We start from the raw sequence: 17,770 nt of genomic DNA, 5'->3' as shown, positions 1-17,770 counted from the left end.
TTGATCCCTCACTACGTGAGCGCTTTCATTTGTTCACTGCAGAACCGAAAAATAAAGTACTTACAAATACTTTATCTCTGTCTCCCGGGTCGTGCAATTGGGTCCTACTTCCTAAGTGTCTGAGCTCGTAACAGAACGAACTGACCACATTATGGACCCAGCCGACCCAAGAACGCTTCACGCCGCTCTGTCGGTACAGGGCGTGACGATTTTTCATCACGAGGAAAAACTGGACAAAGTCAGCCGGGAAATACAAGAGCTGAGAGGACGCCAGGCCGGGGTTCAGGAAGAATTATCTACACAGATGCAACAACTGGTTGCCCAAATGAATAATTTTTTCACTCATCAACAGACTGCTCCTCTGGTGACGTCATCCACAGCTGAGAATTTGCCTGTCAATACTCCAGCTGACGACCCAGGTCAGGCTGTTTCCTCCCCGTTACGGCTGGCTCTTCCGGAGAGATTTTCCGGAGACTCTTCGAATTGCAGAGCCTTTCTGGTACAGTGTGATCTGCATTTTCAACACAACCCAGCAGCTTTTTATCTGAGCATGGTAAAGTGGCGTTTATTGTGTCTCATTTAACGGGAAGAGCTGCAGCCTGGGCTACTGCAGAATGGTCTAGAGACACCGAACTATGTTACTCATTGGCCGATTTCATAGAGACTATGAGGCGCATTTTTGACCACTCATCACCTGCTACGGAGGCCAGCAGAAGACTGTTTCAAATACGTCAGCTCAACCGTCAGGTGGTTGATTATGCCATCGAGTTTCGTACAGCAGCAGCGGACAGCGGATGGAATGTTCCGGCTCTTCGTGACGCCTTCATGAAAGGACTTTCGGAACCGATAAAGGACCAGCTGGCTCCACTGGAGACACCCGGGATCTGGAATCCTCATCGCTGTGGCCATCCGGATCGATAACCGTCTTCGAAGAGAGGGGGCGTCGACGCAACCGAGATGTTATTCCCAGCTTCCAGAATTCGCCTCGGAGGGTCGCGCCGCCAGCGGAGGATTTCCAGCTCATGTTACCGGACCATCAGAGGACTACACTTCCGAATGACTCCGGTGAACCCATGCAGCTTGGAAGAACCAGGCTTTCTCTGGAGGAGAGGCAGCGCCGTCTACGGGAGGGTTGCTGTTTCTACTGCGGCCAGCCGGGTCATCAACTCGCTTCATGCCGGGGAAAAGATCGTGCTCACCAGTCAATAGGAGGCGCTGGTGAGCAAGTTTCCCGCAGACTTCCCTCCTCGACCTGTTACTCAGGTAGACATTTGTATTAACAATCAGACCATTGACCAGGGTGTGTTAATAGACTCAGGGGCTGACGAAAGCCTTATAGACTGGGGCCTAGTCAAACAGCTAAAAATAAAAACTGTCCCGCTATCTCATCCTGTTAGTGCCAGTGCCTTAGACGGCCGCTTGTTGTTCACAGTTACCCATTGCACTGAGCCCATACGGATTACTATAAATAAGGACCATACCGAGAGCATGCAATTTCATATTTTTGAGTCGACTCAGCACCCGATTATTTTGGGGTTTCCTTGGCTGAAGATCCACAATCCTCACATAGACTGGCCTTCAGGAAAGTTATAGACTGGGGAGAGGATTGTAAGGGCAGGTGTAAACTTTCGCAACCTGTTAATGCACCAACAGACTCTAGTAGGATCATTATAGATCACCCTGACTATCCTGATCTACACAAGGTACCTTCCTGTTACCATGATTTAAAAGAAGCGTTTAACAAGTCTAAAGCCTTGTCGCTACCTCCTCACCGAGATTTTGACTGTCCCATTGATCTCTTACCGAGCCCCCATTCCCAAGGGAGACTTTACTCGATTTCGAGACCTGAGAGAACAGCAATGGATGAATACATCTCCTCTTCACTCAAATCAGGGATTATCCGTCCTTCATCGTCTCCAGCCGGAGCGGGATTCTTTGTGGGAAAGAAAGACGGGTCTCTGAGACCTTGCATAGACTACAGTCCACTAAATGACATTACGGTGAAGAACCGCTATCCTCTGCCACTCATGTCATCTGCTTTTGAACTGCTTCAACGGCCAAGATATTCACCAAGTTGGATTTAAGAAATGCATATCACTTGGTTAGAATAAAACAAGGGATGAGTGGAAGACTGGATTCAACACTCAGAATGGTCACTATGAGTACTTGGTAATGCCTTTTGGACTGTGCAATGCACCGCTGTTTTTCAAGCTTTTGTGAATGAGGTTTTGGGAATTCTTGAATATTTCAGTGTTTGTGTATCTGGATGACATACTGATTTTCTCCCCAGACGCTAAATCTCATGTTAACCATGTCCGCCAAGTTTTGCAGAAACTACTGGATAATCAGCTATATGTCAAGGCAGAGAAGTGCGAGTTCCACACAGAAGAGGTGTCTTTCTTAGGATACATAGTCTCACCTAATCATATCCAAATGGATCCTGCGAAAGTCAGTGCAGTATCCCAGTGGCCCACACCAGACTCCAGGAAAAAGGTTCAGCAGTTCCTAGGATTTGCTAACTTCTATAGGAAGTTTATTAGGAATTTCAGTTCTGTTGCTGCTCCTCTGCATGTTCTGACTTCTCCTAAGGTTCCTTCAAGTGGACCCCCAGGCGGATCTTGCTTTCAAACTTCTCAGAGATAGATTCACATCAGCTCCCATACTCACCATTCCAGATCCCCAGCGCCAGTTTATGGTCGAGGTGGATGCTTCCAATGAGGGAATTGGAGGAGTACTGTCTCAACGTTCTGCAGAAGACAACAAGATGCATCCATGTGCTTACCTGTCGCGGAAGTTGACAACGGCAGAGCGGAATTATGACGTGGGAAACAAGGAATTGTTAGCTGTAAAAGCTGCCCTCGAGGAATGGAGACACTGGCTAGAGGGTGCAGAGCAACCGTTTTAGTCTGGACAGATCACAAGAATCTAGAATATATAAGAAAGGCTAAGCGTCTCAACTCCCGTCAGGCCAGGTGGACACTTTTCTTTAGTAGATTCAACTTCACACTCTCTTTTCGTCCCGGGTCTCAGAATCAAAACCCGATGCTTTGTCTCGTCTTTACGATCCCGAACCACTTGCGGTAGAGCCCAAGACCATCCTTCCACTTAACCGGGTGATCGGAGCCTTTTCCTGGCAAGTGGAGTCAGACGTTAAAGAGGCAAATGTCATGAATCCAGCGCCTAGCGAGTGTCCCAACAATCTGCTGTTTGTTCCTGAGGCTCTTCACTCCAAGGTCATCCACTGGGCTCACTCATCTGTGCTTTCGTGCCATCCGGGAGTAGCAAGAACAATGTTCAGGATTCAACAACGTTTCTGGTGGCCATCCATGAAGAAAAATGTGGCCGAGTATGTAGCGGCTTGTCCGGTGTGTGCGTGTAATAAGACCTCATCTCAAGTTAAGATGGGCTTGCTCCAGCCGCTGCCGATTCCCCATCGTCCTTGGTCACACATTTCGATGGATTTTGTGACAGGATTTCCCTCATCCAGAGGCAAGACTACGGTTCTAACAGTGGTTGATCGATTTTCAAAGATGGCTCACTTCATCCCATTGACCAAGCTTCCCTCTGCCAAAGTCACCGCAGAGGTCATGATGAATCACGTATTCAGGATCCATGGATTCCCTAATGACATTGTTTCCGACAGGGGTCCACAATTCATTTCCGCCTTCTGGAAAGAGTTTTGTCGACTCATAGGTGCCACCGTCAGCCTGTCATCAGGATATCACCCTCAGTCAAATGGACAGTCGGAGCGTCTGAACCAAGAACTAGAGACTACGCGACGTTGTCTCGTCTCCCGGAACCAGACCACCTGGGTGACCACCTCACATGGGTCGAGGTTGCCCACAATACCCTTCCCACGGCGGCCACAGGTCTCTCTCCATTCCATTGTGTCAATGGTTTCCAGCCTCCACTTTTCCCTAACAACGAGGAAGAGGTGATGGTTCCATCGGCACATGCCATGATCAGACGTTGTCGCAGAGTTTGGGCTGGTGCTCGCCAGTCTCTTCTCCAGTTCAGCTCGGATGAAGGCTGTTGCGGACGTTCATCGCAGGGTCGCTCCCTCCTACAGTCCAGGCCAAAGGTTTGGCTCTCTACCAAAGACTTACCACTCCATGTCGCCTCAAAGAAACTGGCTCCGAGATTTGTGGGTCCGTTTCCAGTGTCCAGAGTCATCAACCCGGCGTCGACGCTTGCAACTCCCAGGACCTTGAGAGTGCACCCAACGTTTCACGTTAGTAGAATCAAGCCGGTGTGTGAGAGCACACTTGTTCCCGCCTCAAGCCCCTCCACCGCCCCAGTTCTTTGAAGGGGTGACGTTTACAAGGTCCGTAAGCTACTGGAGGTCCGTAATAGGGAGGGCAAGCAATTCCTGGTAGACTGGAAGGGTTACGGTCCTGAGGCTAGAAGCTGGATAGCTGCTTCATTTATCGTAGACAAGACTCTTATCCACGACTTTTACAATCAGCCTGGGCCATCAGGAGTTGGCCCTAGAGGGGTACTGTTGTGCACCGACAGATATGCTAGAGAGGTTCATGTCATTTATGTTCGCTTTCTCTCATTCCAGGCTTCCTGATTGTTTTCACCTGTCATCACACCTGTCTCCTATGCTCATCAGTGTCAGCCCGCCCTGATTGGTCCCACCTGTGTCTTGTTACCATGTGCTTAAATTCCCCTGTCTCCCAGTGTTCCTTGTCAGTTCGTCTGGTCTTTTGCCATGATCAGGTCGGGTTATGTTGTGCTCTTGAAAAGTTTTTGATCCCTCACTACGTGAGCGCTTTCATTTTGTTCACTGCAGAACCGAAAAATAAAGTACTTACAAATACTTTATCTCTGTCTCCCGGGTCGTGCAATTGGGTCCTACTTCCTAAGTGTCTGAGCTCGTAACACTCATGTCTCAGCTGGGGCCAAATCATTTTGGCCCAGAAGAGACTGGTCTGAGAAGCAGTTTAGCCTATTACTGATTAAAGATATTAATGAGTGACATACAATTTAGCCAATCAGCGTCCTAACATAGATTCAGCTGAGCGTTCTCACCAGGCGCCTTTCTATACGGCCATCGCGAGCACTTCTAGCACTTCTCTTCCAAGAAGACCCGACCCGGTAACATCAACGGGGACAGATCCAGCATGGACAGGTATAGAATAAGGGACATGGAGCACACATGATAACTCCTCAAGCAGCCATATTGGGCAAAGTGAAGGTCAATACATCTGGATGGCAATACAGGAGGAGGTGAAGAAATACAAGATAAAAACAGGCTCACATTAACCCTATAAGGTTCATAGGGGCATCTTAATATAAAAACACTTTTTATTATATTATATGTATATGGGATTCAAATGATACAATATTTATATTGTATATTTATTTGTATATGGTATATATATAAATATATACGTATATATATTAGGGCTGTCAATCGATTAAAAAAAATTAACTAATTAATTGCACATTTTGAAATTCATTAATCGCAATCAAAAGTATTTTTTTCTTCTAAAGACTAAATCTTCTAAATGAACGAGTAATCCCTTCAGACAGCGTGTATTTTAGACACTTGTTTAATTGTATTCTTTTTTGAAGACAAAACTTCACACAGAGCTGTGTTTTCAAAGAGGCTCCTACCTATAAAGTGCCAGCGAGGTATTTAATATCGTGGATGATAAATTGTTTCTTCAGTGAAACATCCAGATTAGTAAACAAAGGTGTATTTGAGACACCATTGGTCCTGTCATCTTTAACATTGAACAGCAGCAGAACCAGTGGCCTTGGTAAACTGACAAATGTTTACCTCTGGAGGCTGGGGGCATTTTCTCCATTTTACAAAAACATGTAAATTCACCTTTTAAAGTATTTTGTATATGACACATCCCAGTGTTTCCCCCACCATTCTATCAGGGTGAGGCCCCGCCCCCCTGAAATTTTCTCTATAGCGCCAGATTACATCAGAAGTAATGTACGGTTCTTTCCTTAAAGACGTCTTTGTTCTTTTATTAAACTAAACGTCTGTTGTTGATCGTCTCTACAGCAGCATGTCATTCTGTCTCGACGTGTCGTTCTCTCTTCTCGGCTCTCCGTCTCGCGCGCCGCAGAGCTCCATGCCGGCGTGTCTGCGCGCGCATCGAGCGGAGCAACAAAAAAAGTCACCTGCACCTTCCGCCCCGCGTCACCGACACGTCGCCCTCTGCTTCTCTGTGAATATCGAGGAGCAGACGGGAGGAAGGAGGCGGACTGCCGCGGCTTGACACTCAGAGGAGTGCAACAACTTCAACGACACCGGAAGTAAACAAAGTTGCGTTAATTGCGTTAAAATATTTTAGTGCGTTAATCGCGGCCAAATTAATCGCATAGATTAACGCATTAACGCTGACAGCCCTAATATATATACATATATATATATATATATATATATATATATGTATATCATATTATACTGAATATTATTAAATATATAAATATATATTATATATATATATATATATATTAATATACTGAATTGTATGAATAAGATGTCGTTATTATGTCAGTGTTGGAATAAATGTTTAATGTTTAACTACAATGTAGAAATGCGTGTTTGATACTTCTTTTGCATTGAATCATTCTGGGACGTTTGCTGAAATTGATCGAATGGCCCTACTAAAAGAAATTCCAGCAGCTGCCACTGGTTACGGGGCACCCTCCCCACATGACAGATATGGGACAACCAGTAAGGATCAAGAACCGAGTCTGAGTTTGACATTTCTCACATTCCTCCGCTTCCCATTGGCCAGTTTCAGCTATTTCCCATGCGATGCAACTCACTTTTGCCCCATTGCTTGATATCAAGTCCTGAAGATTGGTTTCTTAATAAATCGCATCACAGCGAAGCATCGACACACACGCAGGGAACTTTACAACACGCACATGAAATCAAATGGTAATTGAGATAGCATTGCGGGCGTCAAAAAAGCCATTTCCTGTTTGTCTTATCTGTTTTGTCACACAGAGCAGGTTAACCAGGGTGACATTTCCGCTCTGTGACCGTCTGTATCAGCAAAGGCCATCGCCAAATTCTGCTGGGGCATTCATATCTTACATTATGTTGGATTGGCTTTATTAAATCTGCCTGTCTGAATGATGGCGGGATGTTCCAACGTGCCATCTCAAAGGGGAATCTCATGTTAAACAGGAGCTGTTTGTGTAGGTCGTATCGCGGCTCGGGCTTTGGGGGAGTTACTGCAATGACTTTGGGTAATCTTCTGGCGGTTATGGTTTGTGGTTTATACAGTGACTCAATAACCGTTGATTGCTTGCCATAGACTGTAATCACTTTGATAATCCACTGACTTTTCTTCTAGCACCACAAAATATAAAACAATTAATAGAATAGTTAAATTTTTGTGGTGGTTGGGGCGTGATTAGGCTCAGCTCTGGAGGTGTGTGGAGGAGTGGCTCAGGGGACGGGTGCCGGGAAGAGGCATAATTGGCCTCAGATGTGGGGAATCAGGTTGATTGTCTCTCTCCTATATCAGCTGCAAGGGAGATGGAGGGATGAGACCAACAGAACAGAGTGACAAATAAATTATCTTGCCAAACAGCACAACATTTGTGTTCATTCCTTGGTGCTGGGAACCTGGGGATTGTGACCGATGCTGTTGCAATATTAAAATAACGAATAAAATAATAATGAAAAGATGTAATCAAAACCGGAATTTGTGGAGCCGTCGTCTTCCTCCTGTAGTCCACCACCATCTCTCTGGTCTTGATTCAGAAGCAGGTGATTTCTACCAGTCCACAAAGTCATCCACTACTGCCATGAACTCCTCCTTCCATCCATCCTTAACACACCCGATCACTACAGAGTCATCAAGAACTTCTGCAGATGGCCTGAGCCCGAGTTGTACTGGAGGTCAGTGGTGTACAGGGTGAACAGGAAGGGAGACAGAACAGTTCCCTGTGAGGCTCCAACATCTCTGACCACCGTCCCAGACAGCACACGGCCCAGTCGGACATACTGTGGCCTGTGAGGTAGTCAATCATCCAGGAGACGGTGGACGCTCCTACCCGGCAGCTACTCACTCAGCAGCAGTGGTTGGATGGTGTTTAATGCACTGGAGGAATCCAATAAAATGATTGTCACACAGGTACAACTGAGCTCGTTGCAGCAGATGGATGACGGCGTTGTCCACTCCCACATGGGACTGGTATGCACATTGCAGAGGGTCCAGTGAGGATTTCACCTGTGGTCGGAGGTGAGCCAAGACCAACCTCTCCAGCACCTTCATCACATGAGATGTGAGGACAACCGGTCGGTAGTCATGAGGCCAGATGAGGTTGTTTTCTTTGGAACAAGAACAGGAACCAGGAACAACGTCTTCCACAACACCAGGACTTCCTCCTGCTTTAGGTCCATGTTTCAGGACATCAGACAGCTGGATTGGGCAGGACTTTTAGGACCCTGGGGCTGATACCGTTAGGTCCTGCAGATCCATGAGAAGGTCCATGAGAAGGTCTACCCCCCCCCCCCCCCCAGGCTGGCCCTCCAGCAGACAAGGGAAACGTTATGTGGCCCTCTCAGGAAAAAGTTTGGGGATCCCTGGTCTACCTCTTCTTGACTGGAAGGAGGTCCATCCAACCATGTGGGACAGAGAACAATAATGAGTCCAACATGTATAATTTGTGATAAAGCTCAATAACAGCAGCATGACAATACACAATACCTCTATTGTCAAGGACAGATGTGAAAGTTGAGTCCATAATTGTTTTACAGTTGAAAGAAGACTCTTGTAATAACCCAATCCTGATGGTAAAATGGCTTGGCAAGTTACCATCTCTGTAAGGTTCATCTAGACCTATCGACTGTAGCTTGTGGAGTATGATTTTATGATCGACGGTATCAAATGAGAGAGAGAGAGGTCAATGAAGAGGGCAGGGAGGAGAAAACGTTATTAATGATGGTGGGACGACTGGTGTGGCTGTATTAACAATAGTTGCGTAATTAACTAAATTACCAAGGACTGTATCTGTTTTCATGTCAACAAGCCTGTCCGTCAGCAGTGAAAGCAAAGGATCCCAAAACCACTGCTAATAAAGAACTGGTAATAGAGAAAATATAATCTGATGTTAGCATTTACCTCCAAACATTCCCCAAATAGCTGCTGCCTTAGCTATACTTCGTAAACCCCAAGTTCAGCGATGAAAAATTAAGATATGAACAACTTTAACTCATCACTGACTGACAGAATTACAATTTGCTCTGTCAATGTATTGCTACACTACAAATACAACCCAATACAAGTTTTTTTAATGCTGTTGAAACCTCAGGCAGATGAGGTGCTGTGCAAAGATTTCTTTCTAACTATTCCGTTGAGCTTTATTTCACATTACTGACAATACTTTCCACCTAATTTAAGACTCAGACTCACTCAGATGAGAAATTCATACTTACTGGCTCTCAGTAAGTCTCAAGCCAAATTAATTTGTGCAATACTGTTTACAGTTTTATGATGGGTTTGAGAATAATCACACACAATGTTATTGCTGCAATAAAGTGCCTCTTTAACTAATTTCTGATGAATGGATTCTCTGCTCCATAAAAAAAAGCAGTATGTGTATTTGTAGAGTGGAGAATATCTAATATCTTTATGGGCATTTATTTCTCCTGTTCTATGGATGATTCAGTGTGAAAAGGTAGATTGAGGCCTCCTCCCCCTCAAAGCAAAGCAATTTTTCAGAAAGGCACCGTCTCCTTCATTTATCTATGAGTGAGCTCTGGGGTTTTCGGGAGAGGATGCATCGCAGGCATCGGTCTTCAGCCCTCTGTCTTCAGACTCCATGTGGCGCTCATCGCTGCTGAAGTGCACCATCAATCAAAACAGTAACAAGTCTTCATTTATACTTGAGAAATACAGTTTCCACCTCAGTGGGCATGGAGTTCCTGGGGTTGTCATGTTGTTCTAGAGAGAGAGAGAGAGGCACCGTCTGCATTTGGCCTTTGGCCTCATGTGTCTGTGACTGTACATCACCATTTTGACACAACAACACATACAACATAAATATACACAGCAATGTTTCAAATGCATTTTTTTCAGCGCCCCTGTGGATTCCTTTCTGCAACCTCCAGACCCTTACACTGAACCAGTTTGATATCTGCATTTTCTCCTTTACATCAACAGTGACAACTTTGTAGTCTGTGAAAGCAACCATTTAAAGAGGGAGCAGTGGTTTATATGAGGCAGTATTCTCACAAGGCCAGACATTTAATGTAAACCAACAGCCCGACTTGTTTTCCATTCGTCACAGCTTTGATTTTGATGCTCTTCTACGGACTCAACTCTTCAAGGATGTTGCCTTTGATCTCAACATAATAGCTCATAAAGAACTAATAGTGTGCCATTTGGTCATAACTCAGTTGGCATATTTGTCTGAGTAGCTCATACACATATGACTTAATACAGTCCAGAGACCTCTTTTTGCTATTTTAATCACCCATTGCTATAATATTCGATTCGTATATGTCTCTGTGGGGCAAGGGAGTGACAGCGGCAACCTTTTATATCCACTGTTGTCAGATTAAATTCCTATATGGATTTACACTGTGCCTACACTTCGGATTGATTTAATAATGTCCTTAATTAACTTTTAATAAACTGTGTACTTGATAGGCCTAAAAAACAGTATCATTCATAACTTTTCACCATGAAGAATGTCCTTCATTTTGTATAGTCCTGATTGAATGATAATTTGATTATGGTCCTATAGGTGACATAAGTCATCAATAGGCAATATACAAAATCAAAAGTATTACCACTTCTTAAAAATCACAAATTACTTCTGTCTAAGGACCGTTAACGTCTGATGTCAAGGACTTGGCAGCTTAGTTCACTTAACCTCACTACTTCATTTTTCTTAGATTATGGCGCAATCCTGTTAGCCACCTCTATCTATTTTAAATGTTGACAGTCAACCTCATCCCTATTATTTGTATGTGATAACTGCATAGACCAGACGAAGATTCATGTGACCTTTTTTTCATTTTTGAATCCCTCCTTGGTAAACTCACTGTTTAAACTCCAAACAACTATTTTAGCAGATCATCAAGATCTATAATCTTCGTTAGAAAAAAACTGCAAAACAGCATTTTGTTAGGAGAACTTTGAAAAGGTTCTTTTAAAAAAGGTTCTCTATTCAACATTCATAATAAAGCAGCATACCACTAATATGTAAGTACAAATATAATAGGTTAAAATGTGTTTACAAAAAGTCGCACATTAGGTATGATAGAATATATGTGTGTGAACACTGCTAAACTACTAGCAAGCTATGTGGCAGCCATGTTGGCGTTGGTGACGTCCTACAAAGCCAAATGCTACAGCAAACCAAGAACAAACTGTGACTTCCTTGACCTGCAAAATTATCTTTTTCAAACATCGTGTAATATGTTTAATTCAATCGGTAATGCACAAATATTTGCCTCTTGCTTTTGACATATTTTGTTGCGGGGGACATCGCTCTGAATTTGGAAATGTATTACCTTTGAAAGAAAATGCCCTATTTATTTAAAACATATTTGAATGAAGATTTAATTATTCACGCTCCATGCTGGTCCGATGTCAGTGTAGCCTACTACAGTATATGAACGGTGTAAATGTTTAATGTGACTAGGATATGTTTACATGTTGGCCAACTGTGCCTCGTGTTGAAGAGACAACGTATGGAGGCTTCTCGGTGAGACTGAATGAGTTTGGGTTATTCTCAGGAACCTTCGGTCAATGCTACATACATGTGCTTGTGTTTCACATGGGTTTAAAGGTAACCTACTTTTAAAGGGGAATACAGCAGTGAGGCTGACATTGAATTGCTGATGAGATTGCTCCACCCTCCACTCTAACTCCACCAACTAGTTCCACGTGTATCTCCACCCTTCACTGAGCCGACTGTCTTGGTGTCTTTCCCGCAGTGCATCCCAGGACTACGGCTCTATTCGCTGGCCCCCACGCTCGCCTTGCTAGGATGCCCGCTTGGTATGGTCCGCTCCGCCCCTCTCTTACGTCGCACCAATGGTACTTTCTATTGGGAGAAGGTCAAATGATTCCGCTTGTCAGCCCGTGTGTGTACATTCCCGCGATGCTGCACGCCTGATGGACAAACACTCCCGGTAACCGAATTGCGTGTCCGAAAATGTTTGCGACCGTGTGAAGCGGCTCCTTCCGCGCCAGCTCCCTCCGGAAAGTGAGTACTGGGCTTTTATTTCCAAAACGACTCACCGGCTCATATGTTGGTACTGCCAGAGAAGTCGTATGCCTTTAAAAAAAAAAAAAGATATATAAAGGTTTAATGCAAAGTGTTTCCGTGCCGCGGGCGGAGCTCCTCGAGCCCGGACTGGTTTAAAAATAGTTCTGCTCGGATGCTGCGCTGCTCGCGATGCTTCCAGACTGTAGGTGGATTCCGGTGGACGGGTTTGCTTGGGGTCATTTTATTGGAGTTAAAGTACTGTAAGCTTGTGAACTGTTTCTTTAGCATTGCGTATGTGCGTGCGCGTGCGTGCGTGTGTAGCAGCCGTTTCTCCTTTCTAGAAAACGGACAAGGATCTTGGCAAAAGCAGGTCGGGGACTCCCTGCAGGAGAATTGTAGGAACATTTAAGAGGGTCTCGAGAAGAACGGAAGTTGCAATGTGCGATAAGGTCAGATTACTGTAGACCGGTGTTCTTGTTAAAGGGAGTTCCTGTGTGGATGTTTACCTCCAGTAGAGTACATGCCATCTGAGGTCAGTGTTAATGTGGCAGTGTGGAAAGTTCACTCCTCAGCAACTCCAAAGCTCCTAGGAAGGGAGACTTAATGAGGTGAGTCATCAGTCAGCCCCAAACTTCCCCCTCTGCACCCCCCTGCAGAGAAGCATGTCTGCCTATTACCACATTGCATGATGCAATAAGGTATATCCCCATAAAGTGCAGAATGAGCAGCATCCGGGGCCTGTATATTATCCGGGCTCCTTTTTAATCCCTTATTATACATCCTCATAAAACATGTCAGCCTCTTTCAGGTAAATGGAAGCCGTGTTACTGTCCAGAGACACGCTCCCTGCTGATGCTCTTTGTAGGTGGCGAGATGGTCGTGGTCGATTCCACGCAGTCAGAAGCCGGAGTCCGGCTGTTGGGTGGCACATATTACTCGTTTTTGTGATCACCGTTGCTTGTGTTGTGTGACTTGGTGGACCATATTGATGAGAAGACATTGGCGTTCTTTTTCATCAGTTAATTTCAACCTTTTTCCTAATATTGACAATTATTTTAATGTCGATTTTTATATGCCAAGTATATCTTGATATTTTTGTTTTTATGGTTCCGTCTGTGAAATATTACGATTTATGATTACCTTGTTGGCTTTTCTCGAACCATCTTGTGGTCATCAAATGGACACTAAAAATTGACTTGTTGAGAACTTGTTGTAATAGTGGAGAAAAGGAGCATCATCACCTATGTTACTGTTCCTACTACAAAGCATGACACACAGACACACACACACAGACACCCTGAATGATGACTTGTGATGAAGTTATGCACGCCCCTGCTGGCGTTGATGAATCCCTCCCCCTGCCGTCATCAGCCATACTTGCTGTCACCAATTGATTCTGCGTTGAGATTTTCCTTGAAGACACTGAACCGTATCCACTTAGCAGAAATTATAAAGCAATAAAATAAAAATAAAATTGGTTCTAACTAAATACATTTTGAGTATATCAAACTGTGCTTTCATGCTTTTGATGATTTGTTTCCGTGCCGATAAGCTGGAGCTTTAAAAAGGACGATGCTCAATGTTTATCAAGGGTGCTGCGACAACATTCTGTATCTCTGTGAAAGCATCTGAAGTCATGAGGTGTTTCAACAGCTGTGACGATCTCATCCGTCTCTGCCACCTCATTAATGCACAGTACACACACACTCAAACACTGGGACACACACACACACTGGGACACACGCATGCACACACACTAAGTCGACTGAATTACAGACATTACATCTAACTTTTTTAGAAGAAGCATTTGAGGCTGAATGATGCTGGGCAGAGCTACGCAAGACCAAAATCACCTCTCCTGTGATCATGGGCCATAACTAGAGATGCACCGATCAGGTTTTTTGGTACCGATCACTGAAATCAGTATCTGCCGATCTGATAATACCGATCACCGATCACGGTGTCGATTGAAGCATTCTATTTATTGTGTAGCATTATTGCCTAGGACTATGAGGAAATACATATATAAAGCACCTCAAACATTAAAGAAATTACCGATTTCTTTAAACATTTAGGACTTTTACTTTGAAAAATGTCCAAATTGATTGATTGCCAGTGTAGGGGATTTCAGATATGTATAGAACACATCTGCATCATTCATTTCCTAGAACTCTTGAGGAAATCTATATACAGGACTTTTTTTAACATACAAAAGTCTGACTTATTTTTATAAACTCTTCCTTGGTACAGTAAAAATGTTTTAATGTTAGCATAATTTAAGCAAAATCTCAAACGATCTATAAAGATACAAAATCAGTTCATTGTTTACTTTTATATGTTAGTGTATGATTTGTCGACATCTTATTTTGATAAACAGATGTTTTTTTCATGCCGACTACTCAAGCTGACCCACAGCAAAATCGAAAGTGTGGATTTAACTCGCATAGTGTTAAAAACAACACTTTGCTGGTGTTTATATAATCCACCCCGGCTCCGAGTTAAATTTACACTTTGCATAGTGTTAATATTTTAACTCATTAATAGTGTTAATATTTAACACCTATAGTGTTGTTAAAAGACACGCAAAAGTGTACTTTTAACACTAAATTGTTGTTGATTTCTAACACTCTTGGTGTTATTTAATGACACATTGCAGTGTATTTTTAACTCTAAATTGTTGTTGATTTCTAACACTCTTGGTGTTATTTAATAACACATTGCAGTGTTCTTTTAACACTAAATTGTTGTTGATTTCTAACACTCTTAGTGTACTTGCAGTGTACTTTTAACACTAAATTGTGTTGTTTGCTTTCAGTAAGAGTGTTGATTTCTAACACTCGTCATGTTTAATGCTATGTAAAAATTTACTATTAACACTAAAATTGTATATCTACATGCTTACATCCCAAAAACAGTGAACTTCAATAAATTATTGATACAATTCTTTTATTTTATTCAGAAAATATCTTCAAAGCACCATCATGCACATTTACAAAAATCAACTCCTGGCAGGCCGCATGTACAACACCACAAATGAAACACTTCATTTTTAAACCACGTGCAAGACCTTCGCCCGGAACTCACGTACTCTTGGAGACTGATCTGTTGTTGTAATATCGATGTTGTAGACTGTTGTCTGCACAAAGGTGAAGAGTGGGACCAAAGTTTCATCGTAAGACAGGTTGAACACGTAGTGGGATTTAAATAGTTCATCAAAGCACCCAACAAGCTCGTAGCTTGGCAGGGGATGAGCCGTTTATCCACAACGATGTAGAAGGCATCAATTCTGTTTTTGTTTCGGCCAACAGCAAGGAGGTCCGGTTGTTTAGCCTCTCTTCCCAGCAGGTGTTCACTGATGCTGCAGCATGACTGAAAAACACAACATCAAAAACTTAGCTCAAGTTATTAGCCATGCAGTGGTACTTGTTGCTCCATGAGTTTAATAGATCCTCCAATTTGAGCAGTCATCTGGCCCTGTGTTGCAAAAATGAAATGTGAGCTTCACTGGAAGTGTCTTCCTCCCAAATTAAGTCCCACTTTATTTTGAAAAAGGAACACTCAGTGAAGCGTGTATAAGAATTCGAATGATCACTTTAAAGCAGTGTAGGAAAATGAAGAGTTAGCAAGCTTTCAACTGCTCACTGCATAGTTGAGTCTGTTAGATAAAATAAATGTTGATTTGCTCCTGTGTCGAAAAAGTCTTTGCTGTTGAAGAACTGTTGTAAAGATTGCAACATTGAGATGTTCAGATTAGTTGTTATTTTCAAGCTTAAATCACTTTTTTATTGAGTTAATATAACTGAAAAACTGGCTTGTGGGATTTACGCAGATGAGACACACATACCTTGTGACAATGCAACATTTTTCCCACTGCATCACTGGGACTTATTTTGATCCTCTTCCGTCCAGCTGTGGGTGGCAAGAGATGGAGAAGCAGCAGCAGAGAAGCCATGTCACTGTCCCCGTCTACCAGGAGTAAATGAGGCAAAACAAATCATGTATATGTACTTGGAATGCACAAAGTTAATAGCACCAGCCATTTGGATAATAAATTAAGGATATCATGTAGCTTACCGGTATGATCATCTTCTGGAAGGTTCTCTGCAGCTGTCAGAAGTTGGCACAGCTCAGTTGACGGAGTCAGGTGTTTGGCCTCTTTGATGACCGTGGGCTTGAATGCTGTATCCCACTTCTCGAGCATCTTGGAAGCCGTCTCAGCACCAAACAGCAGTGTGAAGTCTTGATTCAGCTGTTGATCATACAGATGCCAAAAATAATAATAATTAAGCAAAAGGTGTGTGCTGATAACTACTTACATCCAACCAAATTAAGGACTAGAGTTTAAATAAAAGATGTGCACAACTCACGAGTCCTTTGACGTCTAAAAAACGTGGAAATAAATTCTACAATATTTTGAAGAAACACTTACCCATCCATTTCAGTCATATGGCTAGCCAATATGTTGACAAGCTGTCTACGGGTGCGGTGCTTCAGCGAATTTCCTGATTTGTACTCTTCAAGGACATCTTCACCTCCAGGTTTGGTGAGCAAGGCATTTTCTACCATCTACTGACATAAGATTTTAAAAAATTTAGTGTATAATTCAATTCAGTTTATTTGTATAGCCCAATTTCACAAATTAGTCTCGGAGTGCTTTACAATCTGTACACATTGACATCCCTGCCCCAAAACCTCACATCGGACCAGGAAAAACTCCCAAATAATTTTCAGTCTTAATCAAACAAACAAATTGGTCAGGTAACGTAGAAACATCTTTTCAGGATATGTGGGGCATGCTGAAGCCAAAACAAGCAATATAGTCTACACTACAAAAGACAAGGCACCGTTCCATGTATGTAAATTAACCTAATTGAATAAATATGTATGGAAAGAAGAGTTACATAATACAAAGCTACACAACAGCTAAACCCTGGGTTAATTATTAATTTACACTAAACTAAGTTTCGTAACTTTCTCAATCTGGCACTCACCATTCTAAATTTAATTATAGTCCAATTGGTGAGAATCATCATTCAGTTAAACAATTTTCTTGATGATATTGTGAGTAAAAATGTTAACTGACATCTACTGCTCTCAAGTACCTCTTTTGCAGCCTCTGAATCCGAAACCTTTTTTGTAGACCTGTCCATGACCTCAGAGCTCAAAATCCCCCTTTGTCTTTGACCGGAGAGGTCATTGTCACTTGAAGAAAGCGTCATGTATCCGTGAGAGAAGATGGTGTTGAATGATCTAAAGGAGAAAAATCTTATTTTTTATTACAAAATTAAAATTAAAATATATCCAGTTACCCGATTGAAATGTGAAAAAATTACAACCAAACACACATTTACAAACTTTTTGGGCAATTAGATGCTGATTTGTCTTTTACGTAAATATTATTTCTTTGTTCATCAAATTTATCACTGTAGTCAGACAGTTAGGGACATAAAAGGCTTCAAAATGCAGATTTAATAATGAAACCTACCTTTATCTGAAATGCTGTCACGCACGATCAGGCAAAGGTCTGGATTGGACTCTTATCAGTTCAAGAAGAATGTCT

At 42.9% G+C, this 17,770-nt stretch overlaps 1 protein-coding gene across 2 annotated transcripts in view; it reads left to right on the top strand.

Annotated features, from left to right (window-relative positions):
* Nucleotides 1–12,084: 12,084 nt before the first annotated feature.
* The window catches only part of oxr1a (oxidation resistance 1a), a 133,721-nt gene continuing 128,035 nt past the window's right edge, over nucleotides 12,085–17,770 (top strand). Inside the window, exon 1 of one of the 2 annotated variants that reach the window (XM_056406034.1) lies at nucleotides 12,085–12,207. The gene's annotated coding sequence lies outside the window, so the exon portion shown is untranslated. The remainder of the gene's footprint in view (nucleotides 12,208–17,770) is intronic. The other variant, XM_056406032.1, reaches the window with a different exon arrangement.

Source organism: Pseudoliparis swirei, chromosome 22 (genome assembly GCF_029220125.1).
Source record: "Pseudoliparis swirei isolate HS2019 ecotype Mariana Trench chromosome 22, NWPU_hadal_v1, whole genome shotgun sequence".
NCBI lineage: Eukaryota > Metazoa > Chordata > Actinopteri > Perciformes > Liparidae > Pseudoliparis > Pseudoliparis swirei.
This window is presented reverse-complemented; position numbering and strand designations above follow the sequence as displayed.